At 42.0% G+C, this 26,064-nt stretch overlaps 22 non-coding genes across 22 annotated transcripts; all 22 read right to left on the bottom strand.

Moving 5' to 3' along the window:
• Positions 1–234: 234 nt before the first annotated feature.
• Positions 235–308, bottom strand: trnan-guu (transfer RNA asparagine (anticodon GUU)). The gene has a single exon. It is a non-coding gene; the product is annotated as a tRNA-Asn (tRNA).
• A 1,105-nt stretch (positions 309–1,413) lies between these two features.
• On the bottom strand, positions 1,414–1,488 carry trnan-guu (transfer RNA asparagine (anticodon GUU)). Its single transcript has one exon. It is a non-coding gene; the product is annotated as a tRNA-Asn (tRNA).
• A 934-nt stretch (positions 1,489–2,422) lies between these two features.
• On the bottom strand, positions 2,423–2,497 carry trnan-guu (transfer RNA asparagine (anticodon GUU)). The gene has a single exon. It is a non-coding gene; the product is annotated as a tRNA-Asn (tRNA).
• A 1,104-nt stretch (positions 2,498–3,601) lies between these two features.
• Positions 3,602–3,675, bottom strand: trnan-guu (transfer RNA asparagine (anticodon GUU)). The gene has a single exon. It is a non-coding gene; the product is annotated as a tRNA-Asn (tRNA).
• Positions 3,676–4,780: 1,105 nt separating this feature from the next.
• Positions 4,781–4,854, bottom strand: trnan-guu (transfer RNA asparagine (anticodon GUU)). The gene has a single exon. It is a non-coding gene; the product is annotated as a tRNA-Asn (tRNA).
• A 1,105-nt stretch (positions 4,855–5,959) lies between these two features.
• Positions 5,960–6,033, bottom strand: trnan-guu (transfer RNA asparagine (anticodon GUU)). Its single transcript has one exon. It is a non-coding gene; the product is annotated as a tRNA-Asn (tRNA).
• A 1,105-nt stretch (positions 6,034–7,138) lies between these two features.
• trnan-guu (transfer RNA asparagine (anticodon GUU)) lies at positions 7,139–7,212 on the bottom strand. The gene has a single exon. It is a non-coding gene; the product is annotated as a tRNA-Asn (tRNA).
• Positions 7,213–8,317: 1,105 nt separating this feature from the next.
• trnan-guu (transfer RNA asparagine (anticodon GUU)) lies at positions 8,318–8,391 on the bottom strand. The gene has a single exon. It is a non-coding gene; the product is annotated as a tRNA-Asn (tRNA).
• A 1,105-nt stretch (positions 8,392–9,496) lies between these two features.
• On the bottom strand, positions 9,497–9,570 carry trnan-guu (transfer RNA asparagine (anticodon GUU)). Its single transcript has one exon. It is a non-coding gene; the product is annotated as a tRNA-Asn (tRNA).
• A 1,105-nt stretch (positions 9,571–10,675) lies between these two features.
• On the bottom strand, positions 10,676–10,749 carry trnan-guu (transfer RNA asparagine (anticodon GUU)). Its single transcript has one exon. It is a non-coding gene; the product is annotated as a tRNA-Asn (tRNA).
• Positions 10,750–11,854: 1,105 nt separating this feature from the next.
• trnan-guu (transfer RNA asparagine (anticodon GUU)) lies at positions 11,855–11,928 on the bottom strand. Its single transcript has one exon. It is a non-coding gene; the product is annotated as a tRNA-Asn (tRNA).
• Positions 11,929–13,033: 1,105 nt separating this feature from the next.
• trnan-guu (transfer RNA asparagine (anticodon GUU)) lies at positions 13,034–13,107 on the bottom strand. The gene has a single exon. It is a non-coding gene; the product is annotated as a tRNA-Asn (tRNA).
• Positions 13,108–14,212: 1,105 nt separating this feature from the next.
• On the bottom strand, positions 14,213–14,286 carry trnan-guu (transfer RNA asparagine (anticodon GUU)). The gene has a single exon. It is a non-coding gene; the product is annotated as a tRNA-Asn (tRNA).
• A 1,105-nt stretch (positions 14,287–15,391) lies between these two features.
• trnan-guu (transfer RNA asparagine (anticodon GUU)) lies at positions 15,392–15,465 on the bottom strand. The gene has a single exon. It is a non-coding gene; the product is annotated as a tRNA-Asn (tRNA).
• Positions 15,466–16,573: 1,108 nt separating this feature from the next.
• trnan-guu (transfer RNA asparagine (anticodon GUU)) lies at positions 16,574–16,647 on the bottom strand. Its single transcript has one exon. It is a non-coding gene; the product is annotated as a tRNA-Asn (tRNA).
• Positions 16,648–17,785: 1,138 nt separating this feature from the next.
• trnah-gug (transfer RNA histidin (anticodon GUG)) lies at positions 17,786–17,859 on the bottom strand. The gene has a single exon. It is a non-coding gene; the product is annotated as a tRNA-His (tRNA).
• Positions 17,860–18,964: 1,105 nt separating this feature from the next.
• trnan-guu (transfer RNA asparagine (anticodon GUU)) lies at positions 18,965–19,039 on the bottom strand. Its single transcript has one exon. It is a non-coding gene; the product is annotated as a tRNA-Asn (tRNA).
• A 1,104-nt stretch (positions 19,040–20,143) lies between these two features.
• Positions 20,144–20,218, bottom strand: trnan-guu (transfer RNA asparagine (anticodon GUU)). Its single transcript has one exon. It is a non-coding gene; the product is annotated as a tRNA-Asn (tRNA).
• Positions 20,219–21,355: 1,137 nt separating this feature from the next.
• Positions 21,356–21,429, bottom strand: trnan-guu (transfer RNA asparagine (anticodon GUU)). The gene has a single exon. It is a non-coding gene; the product is annotated as a tRNA-Asn (tRNA).
• A 1,105-nt stretch (positions 21,430–22,534) lies between these two features.
• Positions 22,535–22,608, bottom strand: trnan-guu (transfer RNA asparagine (anticodon GUU)). The gene has a single exon. It is a non-coding gene; the product is annotated as a tRNA-Asn (tRNA).
• A 1,105-nt stretch (positions 22,609–23,713) lies between these two features.
• trnan-guu (transfer RNA asparagine (anticodon GUU)) lies at positions 23,714–23,787 on the bottom strand. Its single transcript has one exon. It is a non-coding gene; the product is annotated as a tRNA-Asn (tRNA).
• Positions 23,788–24,892: 1,105 nt separating this feature from the next.
• trnan-guu (transfer RNA asparagine (anticodon GUU)) lies at positions 24,893–24,966 on the bottom strand. Its single transcript has one exon. It is a non-coding gene; the product is annotated as a tRNA-Asn (tRNA).
• Positions 24,967–26,064: the final 1,098 nt, after the last annotated feature.

Here is a 26,064-nt window from a genome sequence, read left to right as displayed (position 1 = left end):
GGATTAATATTAATAAATGATATGTTCCTTGGAGACCACAGAATAATCAAGCTATTGAGTAACAGAAGATTACAGAACATTGACAGCCATTTTACCAGTAGGTATAGCAAATTGTCATCTTTCACGTTCAACAACACACCAATCACATAAGATAACAGGAGGCACAGCAGGTCAAAAACTAGCTTACTGTAAGTCCAGGACGGTGTTTCCACAACAGCAGAAATGTAAAGCTAGCGTCCCTGGGTGGGCTCGAACCACCAACCTTTAGATTAACAGTCTAACGCGCTAACCAATTGCGCCACAGAGACCTACAATTACATTGACCCTCAGCAGGTGCAAGTCGCATGGAAGATCACTACAAGTCAGGAAGGGTCTGTTCACATCGCTACATTCTGAAAAATGTCATCCCTGGATGGTGTCAAAGCACCACCCTTTAGATTGACAGTCCACGCGGTAACAGATTGCGCTACAGAAGCTTGTGGTGGAATTGACCCTCAGCCAGCCAAAGTCACAGGGAATCTCAATTCAAGTCCAGGATGTCGCTTCATGAAGCACTACAAACTGAAAACTCTCATCCCTGGGTCGGCTCAAACCACCAATTTTTAGCTTAACAGTCTAACGCGCTAACCAATTGCACAACAGAGACTTGTGGTGTATTTGACCCTGACAGTTGACCTCTGGCCATCCGTGATCTCATCCAACTGTACATGGAGTTTACGACACAACAACATTTTGTTCCAATGGTTGTGTCAAGGTGCAACGAAAGTGCCACAACATTTTCAAGGAAGTAGCCCTGTAGTTTTCTAACGTTTGTTAGCTTTTTGAATGGCCTTAAAAGGGCAAAAATGCCGAGCAATCTTCGTCAGCGCAACATTTTATTAAAAGGCAGCTGGCAGGAGTAAATTCAGCCACAATCACGAATATCATTTGATAAATATATATCTTAAACCACTGCATTTTCAAGAATGTAATATATAATCGTCAAATTCATTCATAATAATTAGGGGACTGACCCCGGAAGTATGATATAATGGCGAGTCACTTTCATGGCATACAGGCACACATATACACACAATCACACACACACACACTGGACCAACATTGTCCTTCAAGCGAGATAAATATAAATGCTAAAGTTTTTCATGCCAGATTGACATATTTTACATTGGAATACTAGCCGGATTAATATTAATAAATGATATGTTCCTTGGAGACCACAGAATGATCAAGCTATTGAGTAACAGAAGATTACAGAACATTGACAGCCATTTTACCAGTAGGTATAGCAAATTGTCATCTTTCACGTTCAACAACACACCAATCACATAAGATAACAGGAGGCACAGCAGGTCAAAAACTAGCCTACTGTAAGTACAGGACGGTGTTTCCACAACAGCAGAAATGTAAAGCTAGCGTCCCTGGGTGGGCTCGAACCACCAACCTTTAGATTAACAGTCTAACGCGCTAACCAATTGCGCCACAGAGAACAACAATTTCATTGACCCTCAGCAGGTGCAAGTCGCATGGAAGATCACTACAAGTCAGGAAGGGTCTGTTCACATCGCTACATTCTGAAAAATGTCATCCCTGGATGGTGTCAAAGCACCACCCTTTAGATTGACAGTCCACGCGGTAACAGATTGCGCTACAGAAGCTTGTGGTGTATTTGACCCTGACAGTTGACCTCTGGCCATCCGTGATCTCATCCAACTGTACATGGAGTTTACGACACAACAACACTTTGTTCCAATGGTTGTGTCAAGGTGCAACGAAAGTGCCACAACATTTTCAAGGAAGTAGCCCTGTAGTTTTCTAACGTTTGTTAGCTTTTTGAATGGCCTTAAAAGGGCAAAAATGCCTAGCAATCTTCGTCAGCGCAACATTTTATTAAAAGGCATCTGGCAGGAGTAAATTCAGCCACAATCACGAATATCATTTGATAAATATATATCTTAAACCACTGCATTTTCAAGAATGTAATATATAATCGTCAAATTCATTCATAATAATTAGGGGACTGACCCCGGAAGTATGATATAATGGCGAGTCACTTTCATGGCATACAGGCACACATATACACACAATCACACACACACACACTGGACCAACATTGTCCTTCAAGCGAGATAAATATAAATGCTAAAGTTTTTCATGCCAGATTGACATATTTTACATTGGAATACTAGCCGGATTAATATTAATAAATGATATGTTCCTTGGAGACCACAGAATGATCAAGCTATTGAGTAACAGAAGATTACAGAACATTGACAGCCATTTTACCAGTAGGTATAGCAAATTGTCATCTTTCACGTTCAACAACACACCAATCACATAAGATAACAGGAGGCACAGCAGGTCAAAAACTAGCCTACTGTAAGTACAGGACGGTGTTTCCACAACAGCAGAAATGTAAAGCGAGCGTCCCTGGGTGGGCTCGAACCACCAACCTTTAGATTAACAGTCTAACGCGCTAACCAATTGCGCCACAGAGAACTACAATTTCATTGACCCTCAGCAGGTGCAAGTCGCATGGAAGATCACTACAAGTCAGGAAGGGTCTGTTCACATCGCTACATTCTGAAAAATGTCATCCCTGGATGGTGTCAAAGCACCACCCTTTAGATTGACAGTCCACGCGGTAACAGATTGCGCTACAGAAGCTTGTGGTGGAATTGACCCTCAGCCAGCCAAAGTCACAGGGAATCTCAATTCAAGTCCAGGATGTCGCTTCATGGAGCACTACAAACTGAAAACTTTCATCCCTGGGTCGGCTCAAACCACCAACCTTTAGCTTAACAGTCTAACGCGCTAACCAATTGCACAACAGAGACTTGTGGTGTATTTGACCCTGACAGTTGACCTCTGGCCATCTGTGATCTCATCCAACTGTACATGGAGTTTACGACACAACAACACTTTGTTCCAATGGTTGTGTCAAGGTGCAACGAAAGTGCCACAACATTTTCAAGGAAGTAGCCCTGTAGTTTTCTAACGTTTGTTAGCTTTTTGAATGGCCTTAAAAGGGCAAAAATGCCGAGCAATCTTCGTCAGCGCAACATTTTATTAAAAGGCATCTGGCAGGAGTAAATTCAGCCACAATCACGAATATCATTTGATAAATATATATCTTAAACCACTGCATTTTCAAGAATGTAATATATAATCGTCAAATTCATTCATAATAATTAGGGGACTGACCCCGGAAGTATGATATAATGGCGAGTCACTTTCATGGCATACAGGCACACATATACACACAATCACACACACACACACTGGACCAACATTGTCCTTCAAGCGAGATAAATATAAATGCTAAAGTTTTTCATGCCAGATTGACATATTTTACATTGGAATACTAGCCGGATTAATATTAATAAATGATATGTTCCTTGGAGACCACAGAATTATCAAGCTATTGAGTAACAGAAGATTACAGAACATTGACAGCCATTTTACCAGTAGGTATAGCAAATTGTCATCTTTCACGTTCAACAACACACCAATCACATAAGATAACAGGAGGCACAGCAGGTCAAAAACTAGCCTACTGTAAGTCCAGGACGTTGTTTCCACAACAGCAGAAATGTAAAGCTAGCGTCCCTGGGTGGGCTCGAACCACCAACCTTTAGATTAACAGTCTAACGCGCTAACCAATTGCGCCACAGAGACCTACAATTACATTGACCCTCAGCAGGTGCAAGTCGCATGGAAGATCACTACAAGTCAGGAAGGGTCTGTTCACATCGCTACATTCTGAAAAATGTCATCCCTGGATGGTGTCAAAGCACCACCCTTTAGATTGACAGTCCACGCGGTAACAGATTGCGCTACAGAAGCTTGTGGTGGAATTGACCCTCAGCCAGCCAAAGTCACAGGGAATCTCAATTCAAGTCCAGGATGTCGCTTCATGGAGCACTACAAACTGAAAACTCTCATCCCTGGGTCGGCTCAAACCACCAACCTTTAGCTTAACAGTCTAACGCGCTAACCAATTGCACAACAGAGACTTGTGGTGTATTTGACCCTGACAGTTGACCTCTGGCCATCCGTGATCTCATCCAACTGTACATGGAGTTTACGACACAACAACACTTTGTTCCAACGGTTGTGTCAAGGTGCAACGAAAGTGCCACAACATTTTCAAGGAAGTAGCCCTGTAGTTTTCTAACGTTTGTTAGCTTTTTGAATGGCCTTAAAAGGGCAAAAATGCCGAGCAATCTTCGTCAGCGCAACATTTTATTAAAAGGCATCTGGCAGGAGTAAATTCAGCCACAATCACGAATATCATTTGATAAATATATATCTTAAACCACTGCATTTTCAAGAATGTAATATATAATCGTCAAATTCATTCATAATAATTAGGGGACTGACCCCGGAAGTATGATATAATGGCGAGTCACTTTCATGGCATACAGGCACACATATACACACAATCACACACACACACACTGGACCAACATTGTCCTTCAAGCGAGATAAATATAAATGCTAAAGTTTTTCATGCCAGATTGACATATTTTACATTGGAATACTAGCCGGATTAATATTAATAAATGATATGTTCCTTGGAGACCACAGAATGATCAAGCTATTGAGTAACAGAAGATTACAGAACATTGACAGCCATTTTACCAGTAGGTATAGCAAATTGTCATCTTTCACGTTCAACAACACACCAATCACATAAGATAACAGGAGGCACAGCAGGTCAAAAACTAGCCTACTGTAAGTCCAGGACGGTGTTTCCACAACAGCAGAAATGTAAAGCTAGCGTCCCTGGGTGGGCTCGAACCACCAACCTTTAGATTAACAGTCTAACGCGCTAACCAATTGCGCCACAGAGACCTACAATTACATTGACCCTCAGCAGGTGCAAGTCGCATGGAAGATCACTACAAGTCAGGAAGGGTCTGTTCACATCGCTACATTCTGAAAAATGTCATCCCTGGATGGTGTCAAAGCACCACCCTTTAGATTGACAGTCCACGCGGTAACAGATTGCGCTACAGAAGCTTGTGGTGGAATTGACCCTCAGCCAGCCAAAGTCACAGGGAATCTCAATTCAAGTCCAGGATGTCGCTTCATGGAGCACTACAAACTGAAAACTCTCATCCCTGGGTCGGCTCAAACCACCAATTTTTAGCTTAACAGTCTAACGCGCTAACCAATTGCACAACAGAGACTTGTGGTGTATTTGACCCTGACAGTTGACCTCTGGCCATCCGTGATCTCATCCAACTGTACATGGAGTTTACGACACAACAACACTTTGTTCCAATGGTTGTGTCAAGGTGCAACGAAAGTGCCACAACATTTTCAAGGAAGTAGCCCTGTAGTTTTCTAACGTTTGTTAGCTTTTTGAATGGCCTTAAAAGGGCAAAAATGCCGAGCAATCTTCGTCAGCGCAACATTTTATTAAAAGGCATCTGGCAGGAGTAAATTCAGCCACAATCACGAATATCATTTGATAAATATATATCTTAAACCACTGCATTTTCAAGAATGTAATATATAATCGTCAAATTCATTCATAATAATTAGGGGACTGACCCCGGAAGTATGATATAATGGCGAGTCACTTTCATGGCATACAGGCACACATATACACACAATCACACACACACACACTGGACCAACATTGTCCTTCAAGCGAGATAAATATAAATGCTAAAGTTTTTCATGCCAGATTGACATATTTTACATTGGAATACTAGCCGGATTAATATTAATAAATGATATGTTCCTTGGAGACCACAGAATGATCAAGCTATTGAGTAACAGAAGATTACAGAACATTGACAGCCATTTTACCAGTAGGTATAGCAAATTGTCATCTTTCACGTTCAACAACACACCAATCACATAAGATAACAGGAGGCACAGCAGGTCAAAAACTAGCCTACTGTAAGTCCAGGACGTTGTTTCCACAACAGCAGAAATGTAAAGCTAGCGTCCCTGGGTGGGCTCGAACCACCAACCTTTAGATTAACAGTCTAACGCGCTAACCAATTGCGCCACAGAGACCTACAATTACATTGACCCTCAGCAGGTGCAAGTCGCATGGAAGATCACTACAAGTCAGGAAGGGTCTGTTCACATCGCTACATTCTGAAAAATGTCATCCCTGGATGGTGTCAAAGCACCACCCTTTAGATTGACAGTCCACGCGGTAACAGATTGCGCTACAGAAGCTTGTGGTGGAATTGACCCTCAGCCAGCCAAAGTCACAGGGAATCTCAATTCAAGTCCAGGATGTCGCTTCATGGAGCACTACAAACTGAAAACTCTCATCCCTGGGTCGGCTCAAACCACCAACCTTTAGCTTAACAGTCTAACGCGCTAACCAATTGCACAACAGAGACTTGTGGTGTATTTGACCCTGACAGTTGACCTCTGGCCATCCGTGATCTCATCCAACTGTACATGGAGTTTACGACACAACAACACTTTGTTCCAATGGTTGTGTCAAGGTGCAACGAAAGTGCCACAACATTTTCAAGGAAGTAGCCCTGTAGTTTTCTAACGTTTGTTAGCTTTTTGAATGGCCTTAAAAGGGCAAAAATGCCGAGCAATCTTCGTCAGCGCAACATTTTATTAAAAGGCATCTGGCAGGAGTAAATTCAGCCACAATCACGAATATCATTTGATAAATATATATCTTAAACCACTGCATTTTCAAGAATGTAATATATAATCGTCAAATTCATTCATAATAATTAGGGGACTGACCCCGGAAGTATGATATAATGGCGAGTCACTTTCATGGCATACAGGCACACATATACACACAATCACACACACACACACTGGACCAACATTGTCCTTCAAGCGAGATAAATATAAATGCTAAAGTTTTTCATGCCAGATTGACATATTTTACATTGGAATACTAGCCGGATTAATATTAATAAATGATATGTTCCTTGGAGACCACAGAATGATCAAGCTATTGAGTAACAGAATATTACAGAACATTGACAGCCATTTTACCAGTAGGTATAGCAAATTGTCATCTTTCACGTTCAACAACACACCAATCACATAAGATAACAGGAGGCACAGCAGGTCAAAAACTAGCCTACTGTAAGTCTAGGACGGTGTTTCCACAACAGCAGAAATGTAAAGCTAGCGTCCCTGGGTGGGCTCGAACCACCAACCTTTAGATTAACAGTCTAACGCGCTAACCAATTGCGCCACAGAGACCTACAATTGCATTGACACTCAGCAGGTACAAGTCGCATGGAAGATCACTACAAGTCAGGAAGGGTCTGTTCACATCGCTACATTCTGAAAAATGTCATCCCTGGATGGTGTCAAAGCACCACCCTTTAGATTGACAGTCCACGCGGTAACAGATTGCGCTACAGAAGCTTGTGGTGGAATTGACCCTCAGCCAGCCAAAGTCACAGGGAATCTCAATTCAAGTCCAGGATGTCGCTTCATGGAGCACTACAAACTGAAAACTCTCATCCCTGGGTCGGCTCAAACCACCAACCTTTAGCTTAACAGTCTAACGCGCTAACCAATTGCACAACAGAGACTTGTGGTGTATTTGACCCTGACAGTTGACCTCTGGCCATCTGTGATCTCATCCAACTGTACATGGAGTTTACGACACAACAACACTTTGTTCCAATGGTTGTGTCAAGGTGCAACGAAAGTGCCACAACATTTTCAAGGAAGTAGCCCTGTAGTTTTCTAACGTTTGTTAGCTTTTTGAATGGCCTTAAAAGGGCAAAAATGCCGAGCAATCTTCGTCAGCGCAACATTTTATTAAAAGGCATCTGGCAGGAGTAAATTCAGCCACAATCACGAATATCATTTGATAAATATATATCTTAAACCACTGCATTTTCAAGAATGTAATATATAATCGTCAAATTCATTCATAATAATTAGGGGACTGACCCCGGAAGTATGATATAATGGCGAGTCACTTTCATGGCATACAGGCACACATATACACACAATCACACACACACACACTGGACCAACATTGTCCTTCAAGCGAGATAAATATAAATGCTAAAGTTTTTCATGCCAGATTGACATATTTTACATTGGAATACTAGCCGGATTAATATTAATAAATGATATGTTCCTTGGAGACCACAGAATGATCAAGCTATTGAGTAACAGAATATTACAGAACATTGACAGCCATTTTACCAGTAGGTATAGCAAATTGTCATCTTTCACGTTCAACAACACACCAATCACATAAGATAACAGGAGGCACAGCAGGTCAAAAACTAGCCTACTGTAAGTCTAGGACGGTGTTTCCACAACAGCAGAAATGTAAAGCTAGCGTCCCTGGGTGGGCTCGAACCACCAACCTTTAGATTAACAGTCTAACGCGCTAACCAATTGCGCCACAGAGACCTACAATTGCATTGACACTCAGCAGGTACAAGTCGCATGGAAGATCACTACAAGTCAGGAAGGGTCTGTTCACATCGCTACATTCTGAAAAATGTCATCCCTGGATGGTGTCAAAGCACCACCCTTTAGATTGACAGTCCACGCGGTAACAGATTGCGCTACAGAAGCTTGTGGTGGAATTGACCCTCAGCCAGCCAAAGTCACAGGGAATCTCAATTCAAGTCCAGGATGTCGCTTCATGGAGCACTACAAACTGAAAACTCTCATCCCTGGGTCGGCTCAAACCACCAACCTTTAGCTTAACAGTCTAACGCGCTAACCAATTGCACAACAGAGACTTGTGGTGTATTTGACCCTGACAGTTGACCTCTGGCCATCCGTGATCTCATCCAACTGTACATGGAGTTTACGACACAACAACACTTTGTTCCAATGGTTGTGTCAAGGTGCAACGAAAGTGCCACAACATTTTCAAGGAAGTAGCCCTGTAGTTTTCTAACGTTTGTTAGCTTTTTGAATGGCCTTAAAAGGGCAAAAATGCCGAGCAATCTTCGTCAGCGCAACATTTTATTAAAAGGCATCTGGCAGGAGTAAATTCAGCCACAATCACGAATATCATTTGATAAATATATATCTTAAACCACTGCATTTTCAAGAATGTAATATATAATCGTCAAATTCATTCATAATAATTAGGGGACTGACCCCGGAAGTATGATATAATGGCGAGTCACTTTCATGGCATACAGGCACACATATACACACAATCACACACACACACACTGGACCAACATTGTCCTTCAAGCGAGATAAATATAAATGCTAAAGTTTTTCATGCCAGATTGACATATTTTACATTGGAATACTAGCCGGATTAATATTAATAAATGATATGTTCCTTGGAGACCACAGAATGATCAAGCTATTGAGTAACAGAATATTACAGAACATTGACAGCCATTTTACCAGTAGGTATAGCAAATTGTCATCTTTCACGTTCAACAACACACCAATCACATAAGATAACAGGAGGCACAGCAGGTCAAAAACTAGCCTACTGTAAGTCCAGGACGGTGTTTCCACAACAGCAGAAATGTAAAGCTAGCGTCCCTGGGTGGGCTCGAACCACCAACCTTTAGATTAACAGTCTAACGCGCTAACCAATTGCGCCACAGAGACCTACAATTACATTGACCCTCAGCAGGTGCAAGTCGCATGGAAGATCACTACAAGTCAGGAAGGGTCTGTTCACATCGCTACATTCTGAAAAATGTCATCCCTGGATGGTGTCAAAGCACCACCCTTTAGATTGACAGTCCACGCGGTAACAGATTGCGCTACAGAAGCTTGTGGTGGAATTGACCCTCAGCCAGCCAAAGTCACAGGGAATCTCAATTCAAGTCCAGGATGTCGCTTCATGGAGCACTACAAACTGAAAACTCTCATCCCTGGGTCGGCTCAAACCACCAACCTTTAGCTTAACAGTCTAACGCGCTAACCAATTGCACAACAGAGACTTGTGGTGTATTTGACCCTGACAGTTGACCTCTGGCCATCCGTGATCTCATCCAACTGTACATGGAGTTTACGACACAACAACACTTTGTTCCAATGGTTGTGTCAAGGTGCAACGAAAGTGCCACAACATTTTCAAGGAAGTAGCCCTGTAGTTTTCTAACGTTTGTTAGCTTTTTGAATGGCCTTAAAAGGGCAAAAATGCCGAGCAATCTTCGTCAGCGCAACATTTTATTAAAAGGCATCTGGCAGGAGTAAATTCAGCCACAATCACGAATATCATTTGATAAATATATATCTTAAACCACTGCATTTTCAAGAATGTAATATATAATCGTCAAATTCATTCATAATAATTAGGGGACTGACCCCGGAAGTATGATATAATGGCGAGTCACTTTCATGGCATACAGGCACACATATACACACAATCACACACACACACACTGGACCAACATTGTCCTTCAAGCGAGATAAATATAAATGCTAAAGTTTTTCATGCCAGATTGACATATTTTACATTGGAATACTAGCCGGATTAATATTAATAAATGATATGTTCCTTGGAGACCACAGAATGATCAAGCTATTGAGTAACAGAATATTACAGAACATTGACAGCCATTTTACCAGTAGGTATAGCAAATTGTCATCTTTCACGTTCAACAACACACCAATCACATAAGATAACAGGAGGCACAGCAGGTCAAAAACTAGCCTACTGTAAGTCTAGGACGGTGTTTCCACAACAGCAGAAATGTAAAGCTAGCGTCCCTGGGTGGGCTCGAACCACCAACCTTTAGATTAACAGTCTAACGCGCTAACCAATTGCGCCACAGAGACCTACAATTGCATTGACACTCAGCAGGTACAAGTCGCATGGAAGATCACTACAAGTCAGGAAGGGTCTGTTCACATCGCTACATTCTGAAAAATGTCATCCCTGGATGGTGTCAAAGCACCACCCTTTAGATTGACAGTCCACGCGGTAACAGATTGCGCTACAGAAGCTTGTGGTGGAATTGACCCTCAGCCAGCCAAAGTCACAGGGAATCTCAATTCAAGTCCAGGATGTCGCTTCATGGAGCACTACAAACTGAAAACTCTCATCCCTGGGTCGGCTCAAACCACCAACCTTTAGCTTAACAGTCTAACGCGCTAACCAATTGCACAACAGAGACTTGTGGTGTATTTGACCCTGACAGTTGACCTCTGGCCATCCGTGATCTCATCCAACTGTACATGGAGTTTACGACACAACAACACTTTGTTCCAATGGTTGTGTCAAGGTGCAACGAAAGTGCCATAACATTTTCAAGGAAGTAGCCCTGTAGTTTTCTAACGTTTGTTAGCTTTTTGAATGGCCTTAAAAGGGCAAAAATGCCGAGCAATCTTCGTCAGCGCAACATTTTATTAAAAGGCATCTGGCAGGAGTAAATTCAGCCACAATCACGAATATCATTTGATAAATATATATCTTAAACCACTGCATTTTCAAGAATGTAATATATAATCGTCAAATTCATTCATAATAATTAGGGGACTGACCCCGGAAGTATGATATAATGGCGAGTCACTTTCATGGCATACAGGCACACATATACACACAATCACACACACACACACTGGACCAACATTGTCCTTCAAGCGAGATAAATATAAATGCTAAAGTTTTTCATGCCAGATTGACATATTTTACATTGGAATACTAGCCGGATTAATATTAATAAATGATATGTTCCTTGGAGACCACAGAATGATCAAGCTATTGAGTAACAGAATATTACAGAACATTGACAGCCATTTTACCAGTAGGTATAGCAAATTGTCATCTTTCACGTTCAACAACACACCAATCACATAAGATAACAGGAGGCACAGCAGGTCAAAAACTAGCCTACTGTAAGTCTAGGACGGTGTTTCCACAACAGCAGAAATGTAAAGCTAGCGTCCCTGGGTGGGCTCGAACCACCAACCTTTAGATTAACAGTCTAACGCGCTAACCAATTGCGCCACAGAGACCTACAATTGCATTGACACTCAGCAGGTACAAGTCGCATGGAAGATCACTACAAGTCAGGAAGGGTCTGTTCACATCGCTACATTCTGAAAAATGTCATCCCTGGATGGTGTCAAAGCACCACCCTTTAGATTGACAGTCCACGCGGTAACAGATTGCGCTACAGAAGCTTGTGGTGGAATTGACCCTCAGCCAGCCAAAGTCACAGGGAATCTCAATTCAAGTCCAGGATGTCGCTTCATGGAGCACTACAAACTGAAAACTCTCATCCCTGGGTCGGCTCAAACCACCAACCTTTAGCTTAACAGTCTAACGCGCTAACCAATTGCACAACAGAGACTTGTGGTGTATTTGACCCTGACAGTTGACCTCTGGCCATCCGTGATCTCATCCAACTGTACATGGAGTTTACGACACAACAACACTTTGTTCCAATGGTTGTGTCAAGGTGCAACGAAAGTGCCACAACATTTTCAAGGAAGTAGCCCTGTAGTTTTCTAACGTTTGTTAGCTTTTTGAATGGCCTTAAAAGGGCAAAAATGCCGAGCAATCTTCGTCAGCGCAACATTTTATTAAAAGGCATCTGGCAGGAGTAAATTCAGCCACAATCACGAATATCATTTGATAAATATATATCTTAAACCACTGCATTTTCAAGAATGTAATATATAATCGTCAAATTCATTCATAATAATTAGGGGACTGACCCCGGAAGTATGATATAATGGCGAGTCACTTTCATGGCATACAGGCACACATATACACACAATCACACACACACACACTGGACCAACATTGTCCTTCAAGCGAGATAAATATAAATGCTAAAGTTTTTCATGCCAGATTGACATATTTTACATTGGAATACTAGCCGGATTAATATTAATAAATGATATGTTCCTTGGAGACCACAGAATGATCAAGCTATTGAGTAACAGAATATTACAGAACATTGACAGCCATTTTACCAGTAGGTATAGCAAATTGTCATCTTTCACGTTCAACAACACACCAATCACATAAGATAACAGGAGGCACAGCAGGTCAAAAACTAGCCTACTGTAAGTCCAGGACGGTGTTTCCACAACAGCAGAAATGTAAAGCTAGCGTCCCTGGGTGGGCTCGAACCACCAACCTTTAGATTAACAGTCTAACGCGCTAACCAATTGCGCCACAGAGACCTACAATTACATTGACCCTCAGCAGGTGCAAGTCGCATGGAAGATCACTACAAGTCAGGAAGGGTCTGTTCACATCGCTACATTCTGAAAAATGTCATCCCTGGATGGTGTCAAAGCACCACCCTTTAGATTGACAGTCCACGCGGTAACAGATTGCGCTACAGAAGCTTGTGGTGGAATTGACCCTCAGCCAGCCAAAGTCACAGGGAATCTCAATTCAAGTCCAGGATGTCGCTTCATGGAGCACTACAAACTGAAAACTCTCATCCCTGGGTCGGCTCAAACCACCAACCTTTAGCTTAACAGTCTAACGCGCTAACCAATTGCACAACAGAGACTTGTGGTGTATTTGACCCTGACAGTTGACCTCTGGCCATCCGTGATCTCATCCAACTGTACATGGAGTTTACGACACAACAACACTTTGTTCCAATGGTTGTGTCAAGGTGCAACGAAAGTGCCACAACATTTTCAAGGAAGTAGCCCTGTAGTTTTCTAACGTTTGTTAGCTTTTTGAATGGCCTTAAAAGGGCAAAAATGCCGAGCAATCTTCGTCAGCGCAACATTTTATTAAAAGGCATCTGGCAGGAGTAAATTCAGCCACAATCACGAATATCATTTGATAAATATATATCTTAAACCACTGCATTTTCAAGAATGTAATATATAATCGTCAAATTCATTCATAATAATTAGGGGACTGACCCCGGAAGTATGATATAATGGCGAGTCACTTTCATGGCATACAGGCACACATATACACACAATCACACACACACACACTGGACCAACATTGTCCTTCAAGCGAGATAAATATAAATGCTAAAGTTTTTCATGCCAGATTGACATATTTTACATTGGAATACTAGCCGGATTAATATTAATAAATGATATGTTCCTTGGAGACCACAGAATGATCAAGCTATTGAGTAACAGAAGATTACAGAACATTGACAGCCATTTTACCAGTAGGTATAGCAAATTGTCATCTTTCACGTTCAACAACACACCAATCACATAAGATAACAGGAGGCACAGCAGGTCAAAAACTAGCCTACTGTAAGTCTAGGACGGTGTTTCCACAACAGCAGAAATGTAAAGCTAGCGTCCCTGGGTGGGCTCGAACCACCAACCTTTAGATTAACAGTCTAACGCGCTAACCAATTGCGCCACAGAGACCTACAATTGCATTGACCCTCAGCAGGTGCAAGTCGCATGGAAGATCACTACAAGTCAGGAAGGGTCTGTTCACATCGCTACATTCTGAAAAATGTCATCCCTGGATGGTGTCAAAGCACCACCCTTTAGATTGACAGTCCACGCGGTAACAGATTGCGCTACAGAAGCTTGTGGTGGAATTGACCCTCAGCCAGCCAAAGTCACAGGGAATCTCAATTCAAGTCCAGGATGTCGCTTCATGGAGCACTACAAACTGAAAACTCTCATCCCTGGGTCGGCTCAAACCACCAACCTTTAGCTTAACAGTCTAACGCGCTAACCAATTGCACAACAGAGACTTGTGGTGTATTTGACCCTGACAGTTGACCTCTGGCCATCCGTGATCTCATCCAACTGTACATGGAGTTTACGACACAACAACACTTTGTTCCAATGGTTGTGTCAAGGTGCAACGAAAGTGCCACAACATTTTCAAGGAAGTAGCCCTGTAGTTTTCTAACGTTTGTTAGCTTTTTGAATGGCCTTAAAAGGGCAAAAATGCCGAGCAATCTTCGTCAGCGCAACATTTTATTAAAAGGCATCTGGCAGGAGTAAATTCAGCCACAATCACGAATATCATTTGATAAATATATATCTTAAACCACTGCATTTTCAAGAATGTAATATATAATCGTCAAATTCATTCATAATAATTAGGGGACTGACCCCGGAAGTATGATATAATGGCGAGTCACTTTCATGGCATACAGGCACACATATACACACAATCACACACACACACACTGGACCAACATTGTCCTTCAAGCGAGATAAATATAAATGCTAAAGTTTTTCATGCCAGATTGACATATTTTACATTGGAATACTAGCCGGATTAATATTAATAAATGATATGTTCCTTGGAGACCACAGAATGATCAAGCTATTGAGTAACAGAATATTACAGAACATTGACAGCCATTTTACCAGTAGGTATAGCAAATTGTCATCTTTCACGTTCAACAACACACCAATCACATAAGATAACAGGAGGCACAGCAGGTCAAAAACTAGCCTACTGTAAGTCTAGGACGGTGTTTCCACAACAGCAGAAATGTAAAGCTAGCGTCCCTGGGTGGGCTCGAACCACCAACCTTTAGATTAACAGTCTAACGCGCTAACCAATTGCGCCACAGAGACCTACAATTGCATTGACACTCAGCAGGTACAAGTCGCATGGAAGATCACTACAAGTCAGGAAGGGTCTGTTCACATCGCTACATTCTGAAAAATGTCATCCCTGGATGGTGTCAAAGCACCACCCTTTAGATTGACAGTCCACGCGGTAACAGATTGCGCTACAGAAGCTTGTGGTGGAATTGACCCTCAGCCAGCCAAAGTCACAGGGAATCTCAATTCAAGTCCAGGATGTCGCTTCATGGAGCACTACAAACTGAAAACTCTCATCCCTGGGTCGGCTCAAACCACCAACCTTTAGCTTAACAGTCTAACGCGCTAACCAATTGCACAACAGAGACTTGTGGTGTATTTGACCCTGACAGTTGACCTCTGGCCATCTGTGATCTCATCCAACTGTACATGGAGTTTACGACACAACAACACTTTGTTCCAATGGTTGTGTCAAGGTGCAACGAAAGTGCCACAACATTTTCAAGGAAGTAGCCCTGTAGTTGTTTTCTAACGTTTGTTAGCTTTTTGAATGGCCTTAAAAGGGCAAAAATGCCGAGCAATCTTCGTCAGCGCAACATTTTATTAAAAGGCATCTGGCAGGAGTAAATTCAGCCACAATCACGAATATCATTTGATAAATATATATCTTAAACCACTGCATTTTCAAGAATGTAATATATAATCGTCAAATTCATTCATAATAATTAGGGGACTGACCCCGGAAGTATGATATAATGGCGAGTCACTTTCATGGCATACAGGCACACATATACACACAATCACACACACACACACTGGACCAACATTGTCCTTCAAGCGAGATAAATATAAATGCTAAAGTTTTTCATGCCAGATTGACATATTTTACATTGGAATACTAGCCGGATTAATATTAATAAATGATATGTTCCTTGGAGACCACAGAATCATCAAGCTATTCAGTAACAGAAGATTACAGAACATTGACAGCCATTTTACCAGTAGGTATAGCAAATTGTCATCTTTCACGTTCAACAACACACCAATCACATAAGATAACAGGAGGCACAGCAGGTCAAAAACTAGTCTACTGTAAGTCCAGGACGTTGTTTCCACAACAGCAGAAATGTAAAGCTAGCGTCCCTGGGTGGGCTCGAACCACCAACCTTCAGATTAACAGTCTAACGCGCTAACCAATTGCGCCACAGAGACCTACAATTACATTGACCCTCAGCAGGTGCAAGTCGCATGGAAGATCACTACAAGTCAGGAAGGGTCTGTTCATATCGCTACATTCTGAAAAATTTCATCCCTGGATGGTGTCAAAGCACCACCCTTTAGATTGACAGTCCACGCGGTAACAGATTGCGCTACAGAAGCTTGTGGTGGAATTGACCCTCAGCCAGCCAAAGTCACAGGGAATCTCAATTCAAGTCCAGGATGTCGCTTCATGGAGCACTACAAACTGAAAACTCTCATCCCTGGGTCGGCTCATACCACCAACCTTTAGCTTAACAGTCTAACGCGCTAACCAATTGCACAACAGAGACTTGTGGTGTATTTGACCCTGACAGTTGACCTCTGGCCATCTGTGATCTCATCCAACTGTACATGGAGTTTACGACACAACAACACTTTGTTCCAATGGTTGTGTCAAGGTGCAACGAAAGTGCCACAACATTTTCAAGGAAGTAGCCCTGTAGTTTTCTAACGTTTGTTAGCTTTTTGAATGGCCTTAAAAGGGCAAAAATGCCGAGCAATCTTCGTCAGCGCAACATTTTATTAAAAGGCATCTGGCAGGAGTAAATTCAGCCACAATCACGAATATCATTTGATAAATATATATCTTAAACCACTGCATTTTCAAGAATGTAATATATAATCGTCAAATTCATTCATAATAATTAGGGGACTGACCCCGGAAGTATGATATAATGGCGAGTCACTTTCATGGCATACAGGCACACATATACACACAATCACACACACACACACTGGACCAACATTGTCCTTCAAGCGAGATAAATATAAATGCTAAAGTTTTTCATGCCAGATTGACATATTTTACATTGGAATACTAGCCGGATTAATATTAATAAATGATATGTTCCTTGGAGACCACAGAATGATCAAGCTATTGAGTAACAGAATATTACAGAACATTGACAGCCATTTTACCAGTAGGTATAGCAAATTGTCATCTTTCACGTTCAACAACACACCAATCACATAAGATAACAGGAGGCACAGCAGGTCAAAAACTAGCCTACTGTAAGTCTAGGACGGTGTTTCCACAAATGTAAAGCTAGCGTCCCTGGGTGGGCTCGAACCACCAACCTTAGCGCGTTAGCGTCCCTTGGTGGGCTCGAACCACCAACCTTCAGATTCACAGTCTAACGCGCTAACCAATTGCGCCACAGTGACCTACAATTACATTGACCCTCAGCAGGTGCAAGTCGCATGGAAGATCACTACAAGTCAGGAAGGGTCTGTTCACATCGCTACATTCTGAAAAATGTCATCCCTGGATGGTGTCAAAGCACCACCCTTTAGATTGACAGTCCACGCGGTAACAGATTGCGCTACAGAAGCTTGTGGTGGAATTGACCCTCAGCCAGCCAAAGTCACAGGGAATCTCAATTCAAGTCCAGGATGTCGCTTCATGGAGCACTACAAACTGAAAACTCTCATCCCTGGGTCGGCTCAAACCACCAACCTTTAGCTTAACAGTCTAACGCGCTAACCAATTGCACAACAGAGACTTGTGGTGTATTTGACCCTGACAGTTGACCTCTGGCCATCCGTGATCTCATCCAACTGTACATGGAGTTTACGACACAACAACACTTTGTTCCAATGGTTGTGTCAAGGTGCAACGAAAGTGCCACAACATTTTCAAGGAAGTAGCCCTGTAGTTTTCTAACGTTTGTTAGCTTTTTGAATGGCCTTAAAAGGGCAAAAATGCCGAGCAATCTTCGTCAGCGCAACATTTTATTAAAAGGCATCTGGCAGGAGTAAATTCAGCCACAATCACGAATATCATTTGATAAATATATATCTTAAACCACTGCATTTTCAAGAATGTAATATATAATCGTCAAATTCATTCATAATAATTAGGGGACTGACCCCGGAAGTATGATATAATGGCGAGTCACTTTCATGGCATACAGGCACACATATACACACAATCACACACACACACACTGGACCAACATTGTCCTTCAAGCGAGATAAATATAAATGCTAAAGTTTTTCATGCCAGATTGACATATTTTACATTGGAATACTAGCCGGATTAATATTAATAAATGATATGTTCCTTGGAGACCACAGAATTATCAAGCTATTGAGTGACAGAAGATTACAGAACATTGACAGCCATTTTACCAGTAGGTATAGCAAATTGTCATCTTTCAAGTTCAACAACACACCAATCACATAAGATAACAGGAGGCACAGCAGGTCAAAAACTAGCCTACTGTAAGTCCAGGACGTTGTTTCCACAACAGCAGAAATGTAAAGCTAGCGTCCCTGGGTGGGCTCGAACCTCCAACCTTTAAATTAACAGTCTAACGCGCTAACCAATTGCGCCACAGAGAACTACAATTACATTGACCCTCAGCAGGTGCAAGTCGCATGGAAGATCACTACAAGTCAGGAAGGGTCTGTTCACATCGCTACATTCTGAAAAATGTCATCCCTGGATGGTGTCAAAGCACCACCCTTTAGATTGACAGTCCACGCGGTAACAGATTGCGCTACAGGAGCTTGTGGTGGAATTGACCCTCAGCCAGCCAAAGTCACAGGGAATCTCAATTCAAGTCCAGGATGTCGCTTCATGGAGCACTACAAACTGAAAACTCTCATCCCTGGGTCGGCTCAAACCACCAACCTTTAGCTTAACAGTCTAACGCGCTAACCAATTGCACAACAGAGACTTGTGGTGTATTTGACCCTGACAGTTGACCTCTGGCCATCCGTGATCTCATCCAACTGTACATGGAGTTTACGACACAACAACACTTTGTTCCAATGGTTGTGTCAAGGTGCAACGAAAGTGCCACAACATTTTCAAGGAAGTAGCCCTGTAGTTTTCTAACGTTTGTTAGCTTTTTGAATGGCCTTAAAAGGGCAAAAATGCCGAGCAATCTTCGTCAGCGCAACATTTTATTAAAAGGCATCTGGCAGGAGTAAATTCAGCCACAATCACGAATATCATTTGATAAATATATATCTTAAACCACTGCATTTTCAAGAATGTAATATATAATCGTCAAATTCATTCATAATAATTAGGGGACTGACCCCGGAAGTATGATATAATGGCGAGTCACTTTCATGGCATACAGGCACACATATACACACAATCACACACACACACACTGGACCAACATTGTCCTTCAAGCGAAATAAATATAAATGCTAAAGTTTTTCATGCCAGATTGACATATTTTACATTGGAATACTAGCCGGATTAATATTAATAAATGATATGTTCCTTGGAGACCACAGAATCATCAAGCTATTCAGTAACAGAAGATTACAGAACATTGACAGCCATTTTACCAGTAGGTATAGCAAATTGTCATCTTTCACGTTCAACAACACACCAATCACATAAGATAACAGGAGGCACAGCAGGTCAAAAACTAGTCTACTGTAAGTCCAGGACGTTGTTTCCACTACAGCAGAAATGTAAAGCTAGCGTCCCTGGGTGGGCTCGAACCACCAACCTTCTGATTAACAGTCTAACGCGCTAACCAATTGCGCCACAGAGAACTACAATTACATTGACCCTCAGCAGGTGCAAGTCGCATGGAAGATCACTACAAGTCAGGAAGGGTCTGTTCATATCGCTACATTCTGAAAAATTTCATCCCTGGATGGTGTCAAAGCACCACCCTTTAGATTGACAGTCCACGCGGTAACAGATTGCGCTACAGAAGCTTGTGGTGGAATTGACCCTCAGCCAGCCAAAGTCACAGGGAATCTCAATTCAAGTCCAGGATGTCGCTTCATGGAGCACTACAAACTGAAAACTCTCATCCCTGGGTCGGCTCATACCACCAACCTTTAGCTTAACAGTCTAACGCGCTAACCAATTGCACAACAGAGACTTGTGGTGTATTTGACCCTGACAGTTGACCTCTGGCCATCTGTGATCTCATCCAACTGTACATGGAGTTTACGACACAACAACACTTTGTTCCAATGGTTGTGTCAAGGTGCAACGAAAGTGCCACAACATTTTCAAGGAAGTAGCCCTGTAGTTTTCTAACGTTTGTTAGCTTTTTGAATGGCCTTAAAAGGGCAAAAATGCCGAGCAATCTTCGTCAGCGCAACATTTTATTAAAAGGCATCTGGCAGGAGTAAATTCAGCCACAATCACGAATATCATTTGATAAATATATATCTTAAACCACTGCATTTTCAAGAATGTAATATATAATCGTCAAATTCATTCATAATAATTAGGGGACTGACCCCGGAAGTATGATATAATGGCGAGTCACTTTCATGGCATACAGGCACACATATACACACAATCACACACACACACACTGGACCAACATTGTCCTTCAAGCGAGATAAATATAAATGCTAAAGTTTTTCATGCCAGATTGACATATTTTACATTGGAATACTAGCCGGATTAATATTAATAAATGATATGTTCCTTGGAGACCACAGAATGATCAAGCTATTGAGTAACAGAATATTACAGAACATTGACAGCCATTTTACCAGTAGGTATAGCAAATTGTCATCTTTCACGTTCAACAACACACCAATCACATAAGATAACAGGAGGCACAGCAGGTCAAAAACTAGCCTACTGTAAGTCTAGGACGGTGTTTCCACAAATGTAAAGCTAGCGTCCCTGGGTGGGCTCGAACCACCAACCTTAGCGCGTTAGCGTCCCTTGGTGGGCTCGAACCACCAACCTTCAGATTAACAGTCTAACGCGCTAACCAATTGCGCCACAGAGACCTACAGTTACATTGACCCTCAGCAGGTGCAAGTCGCATGGAAGATCACTACAAGTCAGGAAGGGTCTGTTCACATCGCTACATTCTGAAAAATGTCATCCCTGGATGGTGTCAAAGCACCACCCTTTAGATTGACAGTCCACGCGGTAACAGATTGCGCTACAGAAGCTTGTGGTGGAATTGACCCTCAGCCAGCCAAAGTCACAGGGAATCTCAATTCAAGTCCAGGATGTCGCTTCATGGAGCACTACAAACTGAAAACTCTCATCCCTGGGTCGGCTCAAACCACCAACCTTTAGCTTAACAGTCTAACGCGCTAACCAATTGCACAACAGAGACTTGTGGTGTATTTGACCCTGACAGTTGACCTCTGGCCATCCGTGATCTCATCCAACTGTACATGGAGTTTACGACACAACAACACTTTGTTCCAATGGTTGTGTCAAGGTGCAACGAAAGTGCCACAACATTTTCAAGGAAGTAGCCCTGTAGTTTTCTAACGTTTGTTAGCTTTTTGAATGGCCTTAAAAGGGCAAAAATGCCGAGCAATCTTCGTCAGCGCAACATTTTATTAAAAGGCATCTGGCAGGAGTAAATTCAGCCACAATCACGAATATCATTTGATAAATATATATCTTAAACCACTGCATTTTCAAGAATGTAATATATAATCGTCAAATTCATTCATAATAATTAGGGGACTGACCCCGGAAGTATGATATAATGGCGAGTCACTTTCATGGCATACAGGCACACATATACACACAATCACACACACACACACTGGACCAACATTGTCCTTCAAGCGAGATAAATATAAATGCTAAAGTTTTTCATGCCAGATTGACATATTTTACATTGGAATACTAGCCGGATTAATATTAATAAATGATATGTTCCTTGGAGACCACAGAATTATCAAGCTATTGAGTAACAGAAGATTACAGAACATTGACAGCCATTTTACCAGTAGGTATAGCAAATTGTCATCTTTCAAGTTCAACAACACACCAATCACATAAGATAACAGGAGGCACAGCAGGTCAAAAACTAGCCTACTGTAAGTCCAGGACGTTGTTTCCACAACAGCAGAAATGTAAAGCTAGCGTCCCTGGGTGGGCTCGAACCACCAACCTTTAGATTAACAGTCTAACGCGCTAACCAATTGCGCCACAGAGACCTACAATTACATTGACCCTCAGCAGGTGCAAGTCGCATGGAAGATCACTACAAGTCAGGAAGGGTCTGTTCATATCGCTACATTCTGAAAAATTTCATCCCTGGATGGTGTCAAAGCACCACCCTTTAGATTGACAGTCCACGCGGTAACAGATTGCGCTACAGAAGCTTGTGGTGGAATTGACCCTCAGCCAGCCAAAGTCACAGGGAATCTCAATTCAAGTCCAGGATGTCGCTTCATGGAGCACTACAAACTGAAAACTCTCATCCCTGGGTCGGCTCAAACCACCAACCTTTAGCTTAACAGTCTAACGCGCTAACCAATTGTACAACAGAGACTTGTGGTGTATTTGACCCTGACAGTTGACCTCTGGCCATCCGTGATCTCATCCAACTGTACATGGAGTTTACGACACAACAACACTTTGTTCCAATGGTTGTGTCAAGGTGCAACGAAAGTGCCACAACATTTTCAAGGAAGTAGCCCTGTAGTTTTCTAACGTTTGTTAGCTTTTTGAATGGCCTTAAAAGGGCAAAAATGCCGAGCAATCTTCGTCAGCGCAACATTTTATTAAAAGGCATCTGACAGGAGTAAATTCAGCCACAATCACGAATATCATTTGATAAATATATATCTTAAACCACTGCATTTTCAAGAATGTAATATTTAATCGTCAAATTCATTCATAATAATTAGGGGACTGACCCCGGAAGTATGATATAATGGCGAGTCACTTTCATGGCATACAGGCACACATATACACACAATCACACACACACACACTGGACCAACATTGTCCTTCAAGCGAAATAAATATAAATGCTAAAGTTTTTCATGCCAGATTGACATATTTTACATTGGAATACTAGCCGGATTAATATTAATAAATGATATGTTCCTTGGAGACCACAGAATGATCAAGCTATTGAGTAACAGAAGATTACAGAACATTGACAGCCATTTTACCAGTAGGTATAGCAAATTGTCATCTTTCACGTTCAACAACACACCAATCACATAAGATAACAGGAGGCACAGCAGGTCAAAAACTAGCCTACTGGAAGTCCAGGACGGTGTTTCCACAACAGCAGAAATGTAAAGCTAGCGTCCCTGGGTGGGCTCGAACCACCAACCTTTAGATTAACAGTCTAACGCGCTAACCAATTGCGCCACAGAGACCTACAATTACATTGACCCTCAGCAGGTGCAAGTCGCATGGAAGATCACTACAAGTCAGGAAGGGTCTGTTCACATCGCTACATTCTGAAAAATGTCATCCCTGGATGGTGTCAAAGCACCACCCTTTAGACTGACAGTCCACGCGGTAACAGATTGCGCTACAGAAGCTTGTGGTGGAATTGACCCTCAGCCAGCCAAAGTCACAGGGAATCTCAATTCAAGTCCAGGATGTCGCTTCATGGAGCACTACAAACTGAAAACTCTCATCCCTGGGTCGGCTCAAACCACCAACCTTTAGCTTAACAGTCTAACGCGCTAACCAATTGCACAACAGAGACTTGTGGTGTATTTGACCCTGACAGTTGACCTCTGGCCATCCGTGATCTCATCCAACTGTACATGGAGTTTACGACACAACAACACTTTGTTCCAATGGTTGTGTCAAAGTGCAACGAAAGTGCCACAACATTTTCAAGGAAGTAGCCCTGTAGTTTTCTAACGTTTGTTAGCTTTTTGAATGGCCTTAAAAGGGCAAAAATGCCGAGCAATCTTCGTCAGCGCAACATTTTATTAAAAGGCATCTGGCAGGAGTAAATTCAGCCACAATCACGAATATCATTTGATAAATATATATCTTAAACCACTGCATTTTCAAGAATGTAATATATAATCGTCAAATTCATTCATAATAATTAGGGGACTGACCCCGGAAGTATGATATAATGGCGAGTCACTTTCATGGCATACAGGCACACATATACACACAATCACACACACACACACTGGACGAACATTGTCCTTCAAGCGAAAAATATATAAATGCTAAAGTTTTTCATGCCAGATTGACATATTTTACATTGGAATACTAGCCGGATTAATATTAATAAATGATATGTTCCTTGGAGACCACAGAATCATCAAGCTATTGAGTAACAGAAGATTACAGAACATTGACAGCCATTTTACCAGTAGGTATAGCAAATTGTCATCTTTCACGTTCAACAACACACCAATCACATAAGATAACAGGAGGCACAGCAGGTCAAAAACTAGCCTACTGTAAGTCCAGGACGGTGTTTCCACAACAGCAGAAATGTAAAGCTAGCGTCCCTGGGTGGGCTCGAACCACCAACCTTTAGATTAACAGTCTATCGCGCTAACCAATTGCCCCACAGAGACCTACAATTACATTGACCCTCAGCAGGTGCAAGTCGCATGGAAGATCACTACAAGTCAGGAAGGGTCTGTTCACATCGCTACATTCTGAAAAATGTCATCCCTGGATGGTGTCAAAGCACCACCCTTTAGATTGACAGTCCACGCGGTAACAGATTGCGCTACAGAAGCTTGTGGTGGAATTGACCCTCAGCCAGCCAAAGTCACAGGGAATCTCAATTCAAGTCCAGGATGTCGCTTCATGGAGCACTACAAACTGAAAACTCTCATCCCTGGGTCGGCTCAAACCACCAATTTTTAGCTTAACAGTCTAACGCGCTAACCAATTGCACAACAGAGACTTGTGGTGTATTTGACCCTGACAGTTGACCTCTGGCCATCCGTGATCTCATCCAACTGTACATGGAGTTTACGACACAACAACACTTTGTTCCAATGGTTGTGTCAAGGTGCAACGAAAGTGCCACAACATTTTCAAGGAAGTAGCCCTGTAGTTTTCTAACGTTTGTTAGCTTTTTGAATGGCCTTAAAAGGGCAAAAATGCCGAGCAATCTTCGTCAGCGCAACATTTTATTAAAAGGCATCTGGCAGGAGTAAATTCAGCCACAATCACGAATATCATTTGATAAATATATATCTTAAACCACTGCATTTTCAAGAATGTAATATATAATCGTCAAATTCATTCATAATAATTAGGGGACTGACCCCGGAAGTATGATATAATGGCGAGTCACTTTCATGGCATACAGGCACACATATACACACAATCACACACACACACACACTGGACCAACATTGTCCTTCAAGCGAGATAAATATAAATGCTAAAGTTTTTCATGCCAGATTGACATATTTTACATTGGAATGCTAGCCGGATTAATATTAATAAATGATATGTTCCTTGGAGACCACAGAATAATCAAGCTATTGAGTAACAGAAGATTACAGAACATTGACAGCCATTTTACCAGTAGGTATAGCAAATTGTCATCTTTCACCTTCAACAACACACCAATCACATAAGATAACAGGAGGCACAGCAGGTCAAAAACTAGCCTACTGTAAGTCCAGGACGGTGTTTCCACAACAGCAGAAATG

The sequence above is a fragment of the Salvelinus fontinalis genome, chromosome 11 (genome assembly GCF_029448725.1).
Source record: "Salvelinus fontinalis isolate EN_2023a chromosome 11, ASM2944872v1, whole genome shotgun sequence".
Taxonomy (NCBI): domain Eukaryota; kingdom Metazoa; phylum Chordata; class Actinopteri; order Salmoniformes; family Salmonidae; genus Salvelinus; species Salvelinus fontinalis.
Note: the sequence above shows the minus strand (reverse complement) of the source record. Positions and strands in the feature narration are given on the sequence as shown.